This window comes from Leptonychotes weddellii, unplaced genomic scaffold (assembly GCF_054177405.1).
Source record: "Leptonychotes weddellii isolate Sample4059 unplaced genomic scaffold, ASM5417740v2 HiC_scaffold_2377, whole genome shotgun sequence".
In the NCBI taxonomy this organism is placed as follows: Eukaryota; Metazoa; Chordata; class Mammalia; order Carnivora; family Phocidae; genus Leptonychotes; species Leptonychotes weddellii.
Window position 1 is genome coordinate 1 of NW_027827668.1, and position 7,237 is coordinate 7,237.

The window sequence follows — 7,237 nt, forward strand, 5'->3', positions numbered from 1 at the left end:
TTTCATTTGAAAGGTACCTGAAATTTGGTAACTCCAAATAATCCAAATAATACAATGTGGTTAAGTCAGGAATTAGTTCTTACAAACCTAACACCATCACAATGACTAAAAAAAAAAATCTTAACATAAAAAATACAAATTCTGTACTTGTCCCCTTCTCATGCTTTCTAAGGGGCTTCCTGCCAGTATCCCACATTCAGGATCTGCGGAGGAGAGTGAGCACCATGGGCAGGGCAAGGTTAAAGGAAGGTGAAAAGAAGGGAGGGGAGCCCAGGAAGAGAGAACATTTCGAACACCTGGAATATGGAATTTTCACTGGAATACTTCCCTCTTCAGTAAGCAACAGCATGAACTATTTCAATTGCTAAACCCACCATCAGAGGTGGGAGAGAAGCCAAAAAGGGCAGCAGGAAAAAGGTTAATTTTAACCAATACAATTATTGTAAGCACTAACATACTTTGCCAATAAGGAGACAAACTCCCCTGGATGAAATATCTTGTAAAACACATGTGCTCACAGGTCTCTCTCCACCAAGCTCATCACTTTCATCATGATACTGTCATTTGGAATTGTATTTGACATTCTATTTTGAACAGTTCAGCTATATGAAGGTTGAAGAATCAAAAAAAAATGTAACAGAATGAAGTTAGTGATTTTTTGATAATTTGGACATTTTTAAGGAATAGTTTGGGTTAAAAATTAGATTAAAAAAAGATCTTGCTATCTAAGCAGGTGGGGGTGGGGAGAGGGTTGTAAATTACAGATGCTCTAAGCCAGCTCTGGAGGCAAGAGCCCAGGCCTGAGGCATGAGGCTCAGGGAGCACTTACTGTGCGTGAAAGCAGGCATGTGACTTTGAGGGGCACCTGATAGTTTGCTCCGCCATGGGATCTGAGCTGAAGTGTTCAAAGACAAGATGAGGCTACCAAAACACAATCTATAATGTTTCAAAAAATCACCAACATTTTTAATCCAATTTTATTACAAATCTACTGTAGTCACTTTCTAGATGACATCACTATGAACATCACTTTCATCTCAAATGTGTTGTCTATAAAGATATTATGCAAACAAGCAATCTGTTTAAGCAAACTTTTAAAAATCAAGTGCAATATAGTAACAAACATCAATCTCAAGAGACTACCATAGTACCACTTAGTGGTAAGCACCACGAATAGAGATTTGTGTCCCTCTCCGTGTAAATGTGACATAAATTTGCCACTAAAGACAAATACTACATGATCTCACACAGAGAATCTTTAAAAATTAAAAACAAAAACCCATAGGAAAAGAGATCAGATTTATGGTTACCAGGTGCAGAAGGCAGGGTGAGAGGGAGTCAGAGGAAGGTGGTCAAAAGGTACAAACTCCCAGATATAAAACAAGCACCAGACACGTAACCTAGACATGACAACGACAGCTGACACTGCTGGATGATATACAGGGAAGTTGTTAAGAGAGTAGATCCTAAGAGTTCTCATTACAAAGAGAGACTTTTTTCCTTTATTCTCTTTTTCTTTCCCTTCTTTTTATTGTATGTATATGACTAAATGGATGTAAACTGAACATACTGTGGTAACATTTCGTAACGTATGTAAATCCTGCTATACGCCGTAAACTTACAGTCACCTATATGGCATACTTCTCAATAAAACTGGAAAAAAACTGCCACTAAAACCTTGATGCTTGGGGCGCCTGGGTGGCTCAGTCGTTAAGTGTCTGCCTTCGGCTCAGGTCATGATCCCAGGGTTCTGGGATTGAGCCCCATATCGGGCTCCCTGCTCTGCAGCAAGCCTGCTTCTCCCTCTCCCACTCCCCCTGCTTGTGTTCCCTCTCTCGCTGTGTCTCTCTCTGTCAAATAAATAAATAAAATCTTTAAAAAACAAAACAACAACAAAAAAACCTCAATGCTTTGGGAGCCTGGGTGGCTCAGTCGGTTAAGTGGCCAACTCTTGATTTCGGCTCAGGTCAAAAATCTCAGAGTCCTGGAATCCAGCCGTGTCCAGCTCCCCTGCTCAGCGGAGAGTCCACTCCCTTTCCCTCTGCCCCCTCCCCCTGCTCGTGCATGCTCTCTCTCAAATAAATAAATCTTTAAAACAAGATCTACAAAAGAGCAATTTATTTTTGAAAAATTAATTAAGACTTGATGCTTTATAACAAATACAATTATAATTTGTATAATTATAACAAAATCTAATCTGATAGAAGTAAAAATAGTAAGAAAATACCTTTGACTTGTTTCTACACAGTGGGTCCAGTCATTTATTTCTGGAACTTGATCAGTCTTTTTCCAGGTGTATAAACAAACCTTTCCACACTCTAATCCTACTGCAACAACGTATCTGTTTTTAAGGGAGGAGGGGAAGACAGTGATTAATTAGCATGAATTTCTGTTATCTGTCTTCACTCTAACCGAGTTCTACCATGTTCCCAAGTTCTACCATGTTCCCAACTGTCTGTGGCTTACAGAAGGCTCTGGTTCAAAGTGCCAGCCCAGGAGAGAGTGCACTGCTCCCACCCCGCTCTCATGGAGCTGCCTCTCCATCAAGGGTGCACACTTTTTCCTCTGTCCGTTGCTGGCAAAGTGCACAAGCCAGTGTTTCCCTGGCTGCAGGGGCCCTCATTCTACTGCAGACATTTGTTACCGAGAAAGCACCACAGTTACAAATTTGGTGAAACAAGAACCTTTGAGCCACACTCCCAATCCCCATTTTCTCACTCTGCATATCATCAAGTTCTATCAATTTAACAATTCTTATAAGAAACTAAGCATTATGAAAAAAATAGCAACTCAGAAGCTAAGATCAACCACAAATGAAAATATGAGAGGGCTACATATTAAAAAATCAGGTGTTCACAAAAATGTAAAACAAAGCCCCACTCGGACACTGACCGTTGGGAAAGGCTGAGCAGCGGGCAGACGCCAACGGCTGTCACTGCTCCGCCCACGTCCAGGACCGAGGAGCAGGGCCCGATGCTGTGTTCCATGGAGTCATCACTGGAGTCGCACTCACCCCACGCAACCACCTGACAGAGACGGATTAGAGTCTGTAAAGCTTTCTCTCCGCAGGGCTTCCAGCAATGCATTCGAGTATCGATGGCACAGATAATGCAAACTATTCACTCTAGCATTTAAAAAACACCTCACTTATGTTTGCAGATGATGTTCCAGGATTTCAGAGTATTTCAGGCATCACAGAGAAGCCATGGTGTAGCAGACACAAGTCTGTGAGACCTCAGTTACCTAAGTGTGCTGGTCCAAACACGGACTGTCCCTGCCCAGAGACCAGGGATTGTCTAGCACGCTCAGGAAACCAGTTCTAATCCAGGGAGAGTCTATCAGTCACATCATCACAAGAAGCTCGTACACATCTCCAAGAAGTTACCACAGAATGCATGGGGACCAATCAATCCCTGGCTCTTCCTCTATACCAACTGCTCAGGGAAACAACTGAGCAGTCAGGAGCACTTAACCTTGATGATACCCTGCGTAAGAAATGACGCTTCCCTGGAAGTGTTAGGAGTTAGTTGGACAGTTAGGCAGTCAGGGCCAGGGAACCCAACAAGAAAATATGGAGTCAGGACAGCTAAAATAAAATAGCACTGACATTCTGGTTTTGCAGTCTTTGCAGAAATGACTTCTACAAAACATCCTAAAATAAGACAATTAACCACAAAAGCATTTGTCAATGTCACGAGCAAGGGGCAGTTAAGACCTAAGCCCCCAGATGTCAGCAAAAAAAGGACCATCAGCATGTGGACATTAACCTAATAGGTAGACAGATACATGATCAAAGCCCTGATTGGCACGACTCAGCACACCCTGACCGCTTAAAAAAGTTCCGCAAAAGCAGAACTCATAAAAACCCCTAAACTTAGAAACTCCAAGGGCAACCCACTCGGGTTCCCCTCCCTCTCTGGGAGCTTTCTACTCTTGCTCAATAAACTTTGCTTCGCTGACCACCACTCTGTCTGCTCTACCTCTTCATTCTTCGAAGTGGCGTGACCAAGAACCGTGGGCACTAAGGGGACACAAAAATCCCTAACAGAAGCTCACGCCTCCAGGGGGTGTGACTGGCCACAAAGAAAGAGAGAGGGAAGTGCAGTGGACAACACCTGCAAAATCCAGATCAAAGCAAGATTCCAAGTAGGAGGCTCTGACCACTTCTGACAATGTGTGGTGGGTGGCGCTCTGTCCGTTTCAGGCCTGACACAGCCCCAGGAGCCACAGCTGGGGCACGTGCGACTGCGCAACAGCAGAGGGCAGAGCGGTCCTGCTTCCTCGGCAGCCAGCACAGCAAAGCCAGAAGCACCGGGGAAGAAATGAACCAGCAAATGGACGCAAGTGAAGGTCTCAGAGAAACGGGTTTAGAGGCTGACATTTCAGTGTTTCACTGAGCGACATGTCCACATTAGTCCTCTGCTTAGGGAATTTGTACCATGACAACTGGAGAGGGCAGGGAGAGGAAAGCAAATGCTCAACTGCCTCACCACCTCTGGTCTGCAGGCACTGCAGAAAAAGGAAAGGGCATTTTAAAGAGTGTGAGGACAGGAGAGACTGGAGGCCAGGGTGAGGGCCGTGGTCAAGAACCCATTCCTAGCTAACTTGTTTTGATTTTTTCAAAGCTAGGGACACACACACACACATACACACACACTGCCTCCTCCATTGAATGACTAGGCAATAATCATCTATTGTAGAGAAAAATTTTAATTCATAAAAGTATGAAAAAGAAAAGAAGCCAACTGTTTTCCTCTTTACACCCCTCCACCCTGTCGTGCTCTCCTAGTTGGTTAGTCTTCAACCATTTCATTCACTACTTTCTTTCCCACTGGGGCCATCTGATAAATACCCTGTATCTGAAAGGTTTTCTTTTCATATTTGATATTTCAGAGAAATGTATTTATAGAATTTAACAAGAAAAGCCTTTTTATGCATGCATATGAAAAAACACAGAAGAGAATACATAGATTGATTTTTTTAATTGTATCAGAAAGTCAGGATTATGTGTTTTCTATCCAAACATACCTGTATTATTATTTTACATTTGAAATAATACTAAGTTAAAAAAAAATTACCTTTTTGTCCCGACTCCCCGTGAAGAAATATTTGCTATCGGGACTCCAATCACAAGACCAAATAATTCTACTGTGCACAGCAGTTACCTTGTTGGTGAAGGCGAAGAGGCTGAAAACTGGGTCTGAAAGAAACACCATATACACTACTCACAAGGCAGACAGAGCTGTTTTTATCTGGTAGAAATCTATGCTTATGTGCCATATACATCACACCCTTTAGCAATCAATTTATACATGTGGACTTTTGCAACAGACTAGGTTGCTGGCCCTCACCAGAAGGCTATGGACATACAGGTACTTTTCCAGTAGGGAATGCTTTTATGTTACTAGTCACTCTTCAGTGACTGGTGACAAACATCTTCCAGGCACTTAACTAAAAATTCAACTTTATGCCCACGAAAGAAGCCTGAGCAATTTAACTTTACTCAGGAAGTAGCCAGATTTACACACATGGAAAAAAGATTAATGTACTCTTAAATAATGAAAAAACCCCCAAATGAATGAAAACCTTAAAAAACCATTTTCCCTTGTAAGATTTAAGTGTAAGGTAACTTCTAGCCCCATATGGACTACAGCTAAAAAAATAAAATTACTTATGAAGAGGGAAGAGGAATGTATCTATTAATCTATAATCCATAAAGATACAATAGATTATGGAGGTATCATTAGTATCCCAGTAACTTTTTAAAAAGTGAAGGTTGCATGTTAGGAAATCAGTAGTTGCAAAAGAAATCAGTCTGTTCTAACATGTACTGTTTAATATGTGTCAGTCTCTAAAATACAAGAAAACTAAGAGATTAGGAATACCACAGGATCAAACTGCATGCAAGTTATACCAATGGAATGATTATAACAGAATTAAACAACATGAAGATATTTTAAACACGCTCTAGATTTCACCCAAAGAAATGGGGGGAATAGAAACAGGCCATGCTCCAACAACACAAAGGTTCCACCCCTCTTTTGTTTTTAATCTATGCCAGGCTCAGAGGAGAATGCAGGTGGGTGTTAGTATCCTGCGCCCTGAGGTCACGGTATTCACAGATGGATGCCTAAACTGTCCTTCCTAATTATCAAAGTGACAGGGGTTAAGCAAGAAAACAGTAAAGATAATGGTCCTAATAAGTTTCATAAGTTAATTGTATCTTCATTATTCCTGTCCCATAAAACCCGAGCTCAGAATATGGCACCTATTCAAGTTTTATGTTGGCATTGTGTAACAATCCACAAAATCTGTATTTTTTAGATTTTTATGTTTCTTTTAACTGAGATGCCATCCTGACTATATAATCACAAGCAAGTTAACTCAAAGATCACTGCATTTAAATCTTACAAGGAAAGTTGAGTCTTCCTCAGAACACAACTTCGAAAGACTTCACAACAGTGAGACTCTGGCCTTCACCCTGTTATCACTTCTGGTCCTCTTCACCTAGTAGCTCCACAAGGTATATAAAATGGACATAAGTATTTCACTAATAACCTTCCAATTAGAAGCTGTTTTACCTAACTCAGGTGAGATTGTGTCCTGCCTTTTCCACAGTGACCAGGTTCGATCTCTGGAAACAGCTAGTAAGAACTTGTCGTTAGGTGAGAAGGCCATCTGCGTGACAGTCAAACTGTGAAAAACTAAATTCTGCACCTGTTTCCAAGATGTAGTGTTCCAAAGAATGATGGCTGCATGCTCTTTCTTAGCTGCCTGGAGGACAGAGATGAAACAGGCAATTTAAGTAGAAATAAACTGGAAAAAAAAAAACTCACATTTTTTTAAAATAACATTGTTTCTATGGGTATATTTTATGTATCTGTATAAATGGGGAAAAATTTCTGAGGAGATGCATACTACAAGCAGGTGTAACTTCCGGGAAGAGGAAGACTGGGATTATACTAGGTGACTCATCAGAGACGGACACTGTCATCAGTGTTTCAACGTTTTACAAGAATACATTTGTCTATTAATTTGTAATTAAGAGTTTAGAGACTTTCACTTCTGATCAATATGATGGAGTAACAGGGACCAGACTGACTCTCTGTATGAAATAACTAAAAAACCAAACATAATATCTGAAAATAATGGCACTCCAAAATATGAGGTATCCGGCAACAAAAAACACTGATCTCTGAGAGACAAAATGAATTTGAGTGGAAAAAAAAAGAAAAAG

At 41.1% G+C, this 7,237-nt stretch overlaps 1 long non-coding RNA gene across 1 annotated transcript; it reads right to left on the bottom strand.

The window, feature by feature from the left end:
* Positions 1-693: 693 nt before the first annotated feature.
* Positions 694-6,812, bottom strand: LOC145718859 (uncharacterized). The gene is made up of 4 exons (XR_014142055.1): positions 6,582-6,812; positions 5,079-5,200; positions 2,893-3,026; positions 694-2,341 (listed from the first exon to the last, which is right to left on the bottom strand). It is a non-coding gene; the product is annotated as an uncharacterized LOC145718859 (long non-coding RNA).
* Positions 6,813-7,237: the final 425 nt, after the last annotated feature.